This window comes from Phocoena phocoena, chromosome 14, assembly GCF_963924675.1.
Source record: "Phocoena phocoena chromosome 14, mPhoPho1.1, whole genome shotgun sequence".
Classification (NCBI taxonomy): domain Eukaryota; kingdom Metazoa; phylum Chordata; class Mammalia; order Artiodactyla; family Phocoenidae; genus Phocoena; species Phocoena phocoena.
In genome coordinates this window covers 32,932,442-32,945,595 of record NC_089232.1, presented here as the reverse complement: position 1 = coordinate 32,945,595, position 13,154 = coordinate 32,932,442, and positions in this window count along the sequence as shown.

Genomic DNA, 13,154 nt, shown 5'->3' with positions numbered 1-13,154 from the left:
AATAAGAAATAGTTCGGAGATGGGCGCCAGTCCAGAGATCGTATTTTCAGTAGCACAATCCTTGAGAGTTGGGTGCATAACCTTACCAGGAAGACTGTTGAGATCTGTCTGGGAAGACTGAAATACCCAGAATAACTCAGAACCTGACAGTTCATCCAGCACCAAAGTGATAATGAGGCTTCAAGGCAAATTGTCAGACCTTGTGTCATTTAGGTCATCAGGAAGCGAACACTGAAATGGAGTTAGTAGTACAAGAGGTTTGAGGTGTGCGGGAAGCAGAGATGTCTCTGAAAGATAAAGACATAGGAAGCAGGATTGAGCAGAAAGCCTCAGACCATGATGGACATCTGACAGGGTCTCACCACCCCAACAGTGAGTTCCAGAGCAAAGACTGCCCCTTAAAGGAGACCACATTGGGCAGAAATGGCCAGGAACTGGCACCCACCTCTATATTCAGTCATTAGCAAGAGCATGGCTTCAGCTTAAAAACAGAAGTAGAGCCTAAAGATGCTGCCAGGTGGCGGCTCTCAGTCAACTGCACTTCTACTACAGAACGGTAAATTCTTTCTTAAAGGGAGATCTGAGGGGCACATTGCCTGAACTGCTGTACACCTAACCATCAACACCACAGTAGCACCACAATCCCATGATTTGTTCAACAAATATTTACTGAGTCCCTATTAAATACCAGACTCTATTCTATGTCTTATAAGTAGAGCAGTGACAAAAAGTCCTTCCTTGTTATGGAGCTTACATTCAAATTGACAGCTGGGAATACCTCCCCCTCTTCTTTTCCTCCCCTTTCTTCCACTTTACTTTCCTCTTCTTTTCCTTCACCGAACTTTTTTCTCCTATAATTACTGATTTCAACATTTAAAACTTCCAGATGTATGCTTGAGGATTGCTGCCAGAGAATGCTCAGATGGTGAGATTTTCTATCTTGAAACCAAGGGTAGGAGTTTTTAGAGGATGAGGAATTGATGCCATCACCATCTCTACTGTTTGCCTAAATAACTTCAATAAATAAGCCACTTCCTCTTTTTTGCCTTGTCTTTCTTCTTTCCTTCCTTCACCCCTGCCCACCACCCCATGTCAAGGAGTACCTGACTGATTTGAAACATTCTGGTGGGATGGGAATATTTAAATAGGTTGTCAGCTCATGAGTCATTCTAAAAACACAGAAAAATGATACTTGTTCCAATACTGTCTTAGCCCCTTCATGCTGCTATAACAAAATACTACAGACTGGGTGACTTATAAACAACAGACACCTATTTCTTACAATTATAGAGGATGGAAGTCCAAGATCAAGGTGCCAATATGGTGAGGTGAGGGTTCTCTCCTTGTTGCAAACTTCCAACTTCTTTTTTTTTGAATTTTATTATATTTATTTTTTTATTCAGCAGGGTCTTATTAGTTATCCATTTTATACATATTAGTGTATACACGTCATTCCCAATCTCCCAATTCATCCCACCACCACCACCACCCATGCTTTCCCCCCTTGGTGTCCATACGTTTGTTCTCTACATGTGTCTCTATTTCTGCCTTGCAAACCAGTTCACCTGTACCACTTTTCTAGGTTCCACATATATGTGATATTTGTTTTTCTCTTTCTGACTTACTTCACTTTATATGACAGTCTCTAGATCCATCCACATCTCTACAAATGACCCAATTTCGTTTCTTCTTATGGCTGAAAAATATTCCATTGTATATATGTACCACATCTTCTTTAACCATTCGTCTGTCGATGGGCATTTAGGTTGCTTCCATGACGTGGCTATTGTAAATAGTGCTGCAGTGAACAATGGGGTGCATATGTCTTTTTGAATTATGGTTTTCACTGGGTATATGCCCAGTAGTGGGATTGCTGGGTCATATGGGAATTCTATTTTTAGTTTTTTAAGGAACCTCCATACTGTTCTCCATAGTGTCTCTATCGATTTACATCCCCACCAACAGTGCAAGAGGGTTCCCTTTTCTCCACACCCTCTCCAGCATTTGTTGTTTGTAGATTTTCTGATGATGCCCACTCTAACTGGTGTGAGGTGATACCTCATTGTAGTTTTGATTTGCATTTCTCTAATAATTAGTGATGTTGAGCAGCTTTTCATGTGCTTCTTGGCCATCTGTATGTGTTCTTTGGAGAAATGTCTATTTAGGTCTTCTGCCCATTTTTTGATTGCGTTGTTTGTTTTTTTAATAATGAGCTTCATGACCTATTTATATATTTTGGAGATTAATCCTTTGTCTGTTGATTCGTTTGCAAATATTTTCTCCCAATATTTTGTCAATTGGGTGTGTTTTACAAGGCCATTATGACAACCTCATGTGGCCAGCGAGAGAGCCAGCTGTGAGGGTGAAATGCAAGTGTTTCCAGCTGCTCCTCACTAAGTGTTAATAGCTCCCTTAAACGTACCATGATGGGGAGTTTCGTCATATCCCATCATCAGTGTTTAATCATCTCTTTTGTTTGGGGATTTTGCCCCAGCAGGTTCTCTGAGGATTCAGGAATTCTAATGCTCTATTTCCCAACTTATTCCCTGGTTCCTCTCTCTCACCCCCTCAAAGGAAGAGTATCTGGAAAAGCTTCCACTGCAGTCGGTGGCCTTGATTCCCAGGACCACTGAGAAGCCAGGGACATTTATTTATTTATTTATTTATTTATTTTTGTGGTACGCGGGCCTCTCACTGTTGTGGCCTCTCCTGTTTCGGAGCACAGGCTCCGGACGCGCAGGCTCAGCGGCCATGGCTCATGGGCCCAGCCGCTCCGCGGCATGTGGGATCTTCCCTGACCGGGGCGCGAACCCGTGTCCCCTGAATCGGCAGGCGGACTCTCAACCACTGTGCCACCAGGGAAGCCCAAGCCAGGGACATTTTTAATGGAGCTCCACAACTGCCTTCTGCAGGCTCTGGAGCAGCATAAACTCATCTGGACAGCAGAGACACACTTGAAGAAATGCCAAAGTGTCTTATTTCTTCACGAAGGATATCTTTACCATTTCAGTGAACATTTTTTTCATTAGTCTTTGCTACGTAGGGCAACATTGGTTCAGTTCTCACAACTGAAATTCACCCAACTGCATGATGAGTACATGGAGATTCATCATACTATACTTTTTAATATAAGCAACAGAAAAATACAGTTTCAGATAGTTTCCAATATAAGTTCTTTTTTTAAATTAATAATTACATAATTAAATTGAAATGTCATTTTTAAGGAGAAAAAAAATAAGGGAATGATGTAAGTTCCTTCTGAACTTAAACGATGTGTTTGCCATCTAGCAAGTATTTGGATTGGAAAACTTTTGTCAACGTTCACATTTGATAGTTGCTCTATCTTAGCCCCAGCATCACACTCGCTACTCAGGATTCCTCACCGTTCTTCAAGGGGCAGGAGGAGACATTTTCTGTAGAATAGACTGCTTGATTTTGCCCCATATTCTCCACCCATCCAGATGGGGGCCATGTTGGAAGTGTCAGTACTTACAGCACTAATTGGAAACAGAAAATATAAACACCTGTTTCAGAAGCATAATTTAGAAGCCACGACTCCTCACACTGCTTCTAGTTCCCTGTCTCTGAGCTGTCAGTCCTTGAAGCTTATTAAACTACATAAAGTACCTACCAGCAGGCAACCAGAATCTTACACATGGACTTGCATCCAGCCCTCACATAACCTTTAAGGGCCTTATTCATGGCATCTCATTTATTGAGCACCTACTATATGCAAAGTCTTCTAAGACTCCATGTGGTGAGAGACATGGAGATGATTTGCCCTCCTCTCTCCTCCTCTGAAGTTCCCAGAACAAGTTGATGTGTCTACTTTGGGACCACCCTTGAATCTCTGTCACTAGGAGAACTTCAGCAACATATCCGGTTTTTCTTGGTGGTTCTGTAGAATTCCCACCTCTTTGAGCTTTAGTGTCCAAGTCTTGCAAGCGGTTGTTTAAAAGACCTAATCATTTCATTTCTACTTAAGAACTAAAAGTAACCTAGCTGGTTATTAACCCCAAACTACTGAACAATGGCTGTATTAAATAACCCCATTAATAAAATATCATGCTGCATTTCAATATACTAAAACAACAAGAACAACAAAAAGCCTGTTTTATTTGGACTTGAATGTCTACCGTAAAAAAAAAAAATCTCAAGAAGAAAATCAATTGGACAATTGACCAGGTTATGCGTTCTCACGTGTTTTTACGTATGCGTAAGAAATTCTTCAACTTCTGTTAAAAAAATTAAAGTAAGTTCCCCATTGCGATGCAGTTTTGATACTAACTATGCAGAGTTAGATCAAATTTTAGCTAAGGACACAGTAAGCAGACTCCCCTCACCTCAGACACCAGCCCAATCTCCTGGGTTCTCTGGCCACTGCATTTCTGACAAACTGGCCACAAATTTGGAGGTTTCCACTACCCTCTCAGGCTCAATAATTCACTGAAATAAACTGACAGAAGTCAGGAAAGTGTTATGATTTCAGTTTTATTATAAAGGATCCAAATCAGGACCAGCCAAATGAAGAGACACATAGGGCGAGATCTGAGAGGCTCTCAAACACAAACCCTCCGTGTCCTCAGAACAGGTCACCCTCCCAGCACATCAATGAGTATAACCAACAAGGAAGCTCACCTGAGTTCCAGGTGTCCAAGGTTTTTTATTGGGGCTTCATTACATTGACACGAATGATTGAGTCACTGGCCACATGACTGAATTCAATCTCCAGTTCTCCTCCCATATGGCATTGATAGGGCCTGGCTCAAAGCCCCAAACCTCTAATCACATGGTTGACCTTTCCAGCCTAGCCAACCTCCATCCTGAAACTATCCAGGTGCCCACCATGAGTCACCTCATTAGCATAAACTCAGGTGGGGTCTGAGGGGTTCACCAAGAACAACAAAGACTCTCCTACCACTTGGGAAATTCCAATAATTTAGAGGCTCTCTCCCAGTAGCCAGAGACAAAAGCCAGCCAAATTCTTTGTTACATGGCACTAATAACAGCTAATAAATAGTTCAAATAGTACTTGGAACCCAAGTTTCAAGCAAGGCTGGAACTGTGTACTGAAACTCTCTTCTGTCGACTTCGTATGACTACTTTTAGCAACAGTGATAGGACAACAATCCCAAGACCTGGCCTGGTGAATTAACTCATGATGAGAAAGTACTTTTGGCCCCCAAAGTGAATGGAAAAAATGGGTATGCTGCTAATTATAATCGTGGTTCAGTAACTGGGCTAATTTAGACGGGAAGGTTGGGTTATCCAACAGTTTCCACAAGGAGGATGAATTTTAGAGGAAAACTTCTGGAGAGGCAAAGCTCACACATCCCATAACTTGGGCTTGGGGAATAACCAAGTGAAGACTGCTGGTCAATACAAGGGTCCTCAATATAATGGGAATTTGGAGTGTCCATGCCTGGAACTCAAGCCCCAGAAGCCCTTATCAAGCCAATTAACTTATAGGATTATAAATCACAACGACTATTTGAAGAAGTGCTGAGTCCTTTCCTTAAGAAAGGCTGGGACGCTACAGGCAAAAGGAACTTGGAAGGTGAAAAAATTATCCAGACAAACTCAAAAACCTGTTTATGCTAACAAAATAAACTAAAACGTGGAAACAATTATCCTGATGCAAAAGAGACTGAAAATGTTTGAGCAGAGACATTTGTAGTAATTTGCACTATTTTGGACTTGCTCTATGCCATGACTTCTGCTAAATGGAAAATAAACAGCTCTCTGTGGAGAGGACCCTGCTTTTTGGTAAATCTTCTGTAAAACCCCTGTCCCTAGAATGAAATATTTGCATCTGGATACAAGAGATAATGAGCTTGAAAATCCAAATTACCAAAACTGGCTTAATCTCAACAATATAATCAATGTCCCACATTCAGAAATTAAGTACTTAATATAAAAGAAACGTAGGGTGTCACGACGTTCTATTGCTTGTTTTCTTTGTTTTACAGGGTGGGTAGTAGAAATTTCTCATTTTCATTAGCGACCGCTCTTGATGTGTGTTTCTTTCATTCCAAATGGGAGAGGAATCTCTGTTTTTATGTCTTATGTCACTGGCATATTTTTCCTTTCATATTAAATAATAAATGATATCTCACTACCTTATTATTATCATTCCCTCAACCACCTGTTAGCCTCACTGAGCAAAAAGCTTGAAGAAATCAAGTCACACTGAATCTCTTCCCTTGGCAGCCGACACACAATGGCCCTGGGGGAGCTTCCCCAGGCCTAGAAGTATAATGTGCAGATCAACATAGCAAGGAATTTGATCTGCGTTCATATCTTGCACTTCTTTAGTAAATTCGTCGGCTAGATTTCCAGTTCTTAAGGACACTGACCTCTTTTCTCCCTCTCTAATTTCTTTTTCAGGGCCTGGAACATTACTATCACCCTGTCTAGTCGTTGATTAGCTAGCTGGTATTAAGTTCATCTTTTTACCTATTACATAAAGAAAAGGCTAGGAAATGTGTAAACTGGTTAGTATAAAGAAAGAAATCTGACATCGTTTTCCTCTCAATGAACAAAAATACAGTGGAAATGTTATACTAACAAAGTTATTAGCGGGAAGAAGCACATCTATATTTTGAAGGAAAAAAAATATGCTCTGTTCAATCGGTACATCTAAATGTAATGTGTATGGAATTTCAGGAAAAAATATATAGCTATATTAGGTCATGGCATTTGGGTGAATTTTTTATTCTATTTTCCAATAGAATTATTCTTTTCTGTGAAAATTTTATATTATGCTGAAATTAAGAAATACAAAGAAAAAACCAGACAGATACAGTTTTGTCCATTAAAAATGTCTTAACTCTTTAATTAGAAAATTTTAGAATAAAGTATTCCATTTAAAAATAAATGGACAGGGCTTCCCTGGTGGCGCAGTGGTTAAGAATACTCCTGCCAATGTAGGGGACACGGGTTCGAGCCCTGGTCTGGGAAGATCCCACATGCCATGGAGCAACTAAGCCCGTGTGCCATAACTACTGAGCCTGCGCTCTAGACCCCGCGTGCCACAACTGCTGAAGCCCGCACGCCTTGAGCCCGTGCTCCACAACTAGAGAAGCCACCGCTATGAGAAGCCCAGGCACCCCAACGAAGAGTAGCCCCCGCTCGCCGCAACTAGGGAAAGCCCGCGCGCAGCAATGAAGACCCAACGCAGCCAAAAATTTTAAAAATAAATAAATTTTAGAAAAATAAATAAATAAATGGATGGGGAAAAAGTCAGCCTTTAGAAACTTTACACTCTGAAAAGGGAAGAAAATTATATTAATAAAAATAATTTTTACCTTTGGTTTATTGGTAGCATCTATGGCTATGACAGCTTCAGAAGTCTCAAAAATAGACTTTGTAAAGGCAACTGCGGCTACAGCCACACTATTTTAGATAAAGTAACCTTTCTACATAGGTAATATTTACTTTAAGGCCTTAACGTAAATCAGTAAGTGAACAGTTTAGCTGAATATTGAGTACATATGTTTGTCTTTTCTCTGTTTAAATGTTTGCCTCAAACCAAATCAATTCAATTATGCTTACCCTGTAGAACTTGGCCTAGATCAAGATAACATGATAGACAAGAAAGACAGGCAAAGATTCCAGACTTATGGCCTAAGAAAAAGAGGAATTTGTTGAGATGACCATGTTCATGAGGCCAAGTCCTACACCTCTATATTAATTTGTGAATAACTGTTATACGTTGACTTGTATCCCCCCCCAAAAAAGATGTTACAATCCTAACCCCCAGTACCTATGAATGTGACCTTATTTGATAATAGGATCTTTGCAGATGATCAAGCAAATATGAGATCATTAGGGTGGGTCCTAATCCAGTAGGACTGGTGTCCTTATAAAATGGGGGAAATTGGGACAGAGTCAGAAACATACACAGGGAGAAGGCAGAAATCAGACTGATGTATCTAAAGTCAAGGAGCACCAAAGACTTCCAGCAAACCATCATAGGTTAGGAGGGGTCATGGGACAGATTCTCCCTCAAAACCCTCAGAAGGAACTAACCCTGCCTTGACCTTGGACTTCTGGCCTCCAAAACTATGAGACAAATTTCTGTTGTTTAAGCCACCCAGGGACTTCCTTGGTGGTCCAGTGGTTAGAACTCCGCACTTCCACTGCAGGGGGCGCAGATTCCATCCCTGGTCAGGAACTGAGATCCCACATGCTGCACAGAACTGCCAAAAAAAAAAAAAAAAATTCCTTGGGCAGTTCACTCAAGCCCCTTTTCAGTCAACCCCCCAGACTGGGCTCCCAGGCAACTAGTACATTTTTTGTCACTATAGATTGATATCACTTGTTATAGAACTTGATATAAATGGAATGGAATCATGCAATATGTACTCTTCCTTCTCTGCCTTCTTTCACTTGGCATTTTTTTTTTAACATCTATCCATGTTGTTGGGAACCAGTGGTTAATTCCCTTTTATTTTATGGATGTATAACAGTTTGTCTATCTATCCAGCTGTTAATGGGCCTTTGCGTTGTTTGATTTTTGGTTATTATGAATTAAAAAGTTATGAACATTCAGGTACAAGTCTTTGTACAGACATGTATTTTCATTTCTCTTCAGTAAATATGTAGGAGCAGGACTTCTGGGCCATATGATAAATTTATGTTTATGTTTTTAAGGGACTGTCAAACTGTTTAAAAAGTATCCATAGGGCTTCCCTGGTGGCACAGTGGTTGAGAGTCCGCCTGCCGATGCAGGGGACGTGGGTTCATGCCCCGGTCCGGGAAGATCCCACATGCCGCGGAGCGGCTGGGCCCGTGAGCCATGGCCACTGAGCCTGCGCGTCCGGAGCCTGTGCTCCGCAATGGGAGAGGCCAGAACAGTGAGAGGCCCACGTACCGCAAAAAAACCCAAAAAACAAAAACAAAAAGTAGCCATAGAATTTTACACTCCTACTTTTCCTACAAGGGTCAGCAAACTTTCTGTAATAGGCCAGAGAGTAAATATTTTCAGCCTTGTGGGACATGTAAAGTCTCTGTCACACATTCTTTGTTTTATTTTACAACCCTCTAAAAACATAAAAACCATCTTGGCTCAGGAGTGATACAAAAGCAGGCCTTGGGTTTGATCTGGCACCACTGCCAATTTGTATCAGTCAGGGTTCAAGCAGAAGCCCTGGGTGATACAACCATATATAGATGGCCCTTCATATCTGCAGGTTCCACATCCAAGGATTCAATAAAAAAAAAAGAAAAATTTTTTTAATTCCAGAAATTTCCAAAAAGCAAAACTTGACTTTGCTCCCCACTAGCACCTGTTTACATAGCACTTACATTGTATTTACAACTATTTACATAGCATTTACATTGTATGTCATATTATAAGTAAATTCAAATGATTTAAAATATAAGGAAGAATGTGTGTAGGTTACATGCAAAGTTATATGTCGTTTATATCAAAAAAATTTGAAATTAAAAAAGAAAAAAGTAAGTAAGGATTTTAATAATGATTGAAAATATGACCCATATGCTAGAACTATTCTGTAGGTTGCTTCAGGCAAGGTGTGATCAATCACATCTTGAGGCAGAGACAGCATCAGGCAAGGTGTGATCAATCTTTGAAGAATGAGTGAACTTTTTAGACTATAGTACAGGGGCTTCCCTGGTGGCGCAGTGGTTGAGAATCTGCCTGCTAATGCGGGGGCCACGGGTTCGGGCCCTGGTCTGGGAGGATCCCACGTGCCGCGGAGCGACTGGACCCGTGAGCCACAACTGCTGAGCCTGCGCGTCCGGAGCCTGTGCTCCGCAACGGGAGAGGCCGCGATAGTGAGAGGCCCGCGCACAGCGATGAAGAGTGGCCCCCGCTTGCCACAACTAGAGAAAGCCCGCGCACAGAAACGAAGACCCAACGCAGCAAAAATAATTAATTAAAAAAAAAAAAGAAAAAAAAAATGTAAAAGTACCTATAGTACTTTAAAAAAAAAAAAAAGAATATAGTACAGCTGGCCTGGTTGGTAAAGCCTATCCATGTGATAAAACAGGATGGTTAGGAAATAAAGCCACCACTATGGATACGCAAATGCAGTGATTCTCAAACTTGCGTGTGCATCAGATTTACCGGGAAGGCTTGCTAGAATACAGGTCACTGCTCCCTCTCTCCTCCCTGCAGAATTTATGATTCAGCATGTCTGGAGTGGGGAGCTGAGAATTTTCATTTCTGGCAGGTTCCCAGGGGACACTGATACTGCTGGTTCCAGCCTGCATTCTGAGACTCACACAACTCATGGTATTTAAGTAAACTCTAGCAATATATGCCGATCGTATTTTAACAGACATAAGTTCATTTTGGTTTCAGGATGTAAATAACTTCTCTCCCTGATATTGATTACTATTAAAAATAATGGGGGAGATGTTTTCCGAAAGACAAATCTTTTTGCCTATCTGAAAAGTTATTTAAAACCAGTCGAAAGACGTGAAGCTCAAACTGCTATTTGGGAACTCCCAGAGCATATATAAGCAGTCATGAAGAAAATGATACACACATTTAATGTTGAATGAGTTACTATTAAAAATCAACCTGTCTTGGGGCTTCCCTGGTGGTCAGTGGTTAGTACCCTACCCTTCCACTGCAGGGGGCCCAGGTTCGATCCCTGGTGGTGGAACTAAGATCCCGCAAGCCACGTGACGTGGCCAAAAAAAAAAAAATTTTTTTTTAAAAATCAGCCTGTCTTTACCATTTAGCCTTGTCTGGACTAAATATTCCTGGGCTACAATATAACTCAGGCCTGAAATAGATTTTAAAAAGATGAATTACAAATCGAAACTGAAACTTGTTTTATTTCCCCATTTCCATCCCTGTTTATTCATTTCTCATCCTGATGGATCTTTCTTTTTCTGCCCTTTCTTTTTTATTATTTTTTATTCAATGACTCTATTTTACTAAATACCTACAAATACTTTTTCTCTTTTTGTAGGGCTGCTAAGTACTTCATGTCAAGTGTAACAAGCAAGATAGACTGTACAAAGGAATCTATTGTAAATAGCCAGACTTAGTGGATTTGAACTAAATCCAGTGTGTTCTCTACATGGCTCCAGATCACTTTTCCAAGCTAATGCTATTATGATGTCAAGTGGAAACGGCTCCCCTGACCCCACTTCATCTTATGAAATTATCACCCTCTGTCCTTATCTAATAATGGGTATAACACAGTTAAGTTTTCTGTGTTTAGCCTGCCCACTCATTCAAAGAGGAATAGTGAAAAGTCATTGGGGCAGGGCTGAGCTATGAAAGAAATATCAATTCCTCGTGTTTAGAGGAGCCCAGAAATGATGTTGATTTGTCAGCGTGAGCTCTAGTGACTGCATTTTCCCATTATCAAAGCCAACTCACAGAAGCTTAGTCTCTCCTGGGGGAGAGGAGTCACTGAAAATATAATACTTTATTGCTTTTACATATTTGATGTCTATACAGTGACTTGGTGGATTTTATGAGACTCACATCGATGTGATTTGTCAGACTCCAAACAACGAACTCTTACAGAGCCATGTTGAAACCCAGGCATCTCCGTTTGCTGGAGACGGACGGGGTTCTCGGGATGCAGGACTTTGACTTTTAAAATGGGACAGTCCCAGGTGAACTGGGGCAAGTTGATCATCCTAATAGATCTAGCACATGCGGGTGCTAAAGCGTCATTTCTGAAGGTTAATATGCCTTCTACAGCGCTCTGAAGCCCCACCAAAGGAGATGGCATTCATGTGAAACCCAGAGCACTTGAATAAGGAAGGTAGCTTCTACCTCCTGACTGACCAACCTGAGGACTCTAGCATCACAAGTGTCCTCCCAGAGGAGGTGACTCCCGTCATCCTGTCACCACTTGTGGGTACACAGCTATTTCCTCACAAAGTTTTTAGCCATATTTTAGTCTGCCATTGGTGCTTCTCACCAGAACCGATGGGGTCAGAACTTCAGCTGCCTCAGTTCTCCCTTGTAAGGTGAGGCTGATAATACCAAACACTTTAGGTTTGCTGTGGAGAGTAATGAGGTGACGAATGAAAGCAGCTAGAAGCGTGCCTGGTGCACAAGTGTCCTGCAAATGTGAGGTTCACCCTTCTTTGAGTTTCTACTGATACCTATAATGGAGAGGAAAATGAATCTTTTAGAAGAGGCAACCTCTAAATGATCATTTCCTAAAGCCTAGTATTTATTTTTGTCAGCCTCTTTCATTTTTTTTTAAGTTTTTTTTTAAACATCTTTATTGGAGTATAATTGCTTTACAATGGTGTGTTAGTTTCTGCTGTATAACAAAGTGAATCAGCTATACATATACATATATCCCCATCTCTCCTCCCTCTTGCGTCTCCCTCCCATCCTCCTTATGCCACCCCTCTAGGTGGTCACAAAGCACCGAGCTGATCTCCCTGTGTTATGCAGCTGCTTCCCACTAGTTATTTTACATTTGGTAGTGTATGTATGTCCATGCCACTCTCTCACTTCGTCCCAGCTTACGCTTCCTCCTCCCCGTGTCCTCAAGCCCATTCTCTATGTCAGCCTCTTTCAATGGAAACATTCTGCGAGAATATTTTAACTGAACTTGTATATTGAAAAGGTGCTGGTTTACTATGGTAACAGATTTTTTTTCCATCCTACATACATAATCTGAAACAGACCCGAACAGAAGATACAACTTACGGCACAGAAACCTTGAGATCACTGAGATGACCCAGATTGCACTTAAAGGGTTTGCCTCAAAGCATTAGACATAAGAGACACTCCCTGACTTATTTACTATGAACAATAAATTGGTGCAGTGGGTGGGAAGTTTTTAAAACCCTTTTTTCTATGAAAAATTTCAAACACGCACAAAAACACAATAGTACAATGGAGGGAGTTGTTTTAACATAGCTGAAGTTATATTGTAACACAAGGAGCAGAGTGATTAAAGGAAAACGTCTGAACCTAAGCTTATGGCTCCAGTAATGAAGTAATAATTTATTTAGTAGTCATAGGATTCTGTTTAAAGTGTCATATGATACTCTGTCTCTCTTTTCCTTTTTTTTTTGTTTTGTTTTTTTGGGGCGAGGGTGGTAGTGTTTTTTGTATGATACTCTCTTATCAGCAGTGATTAGCGCAAACCACAGTAAAAAAACAAAACAAAACAAAAAAATTTTACCTCGTGACT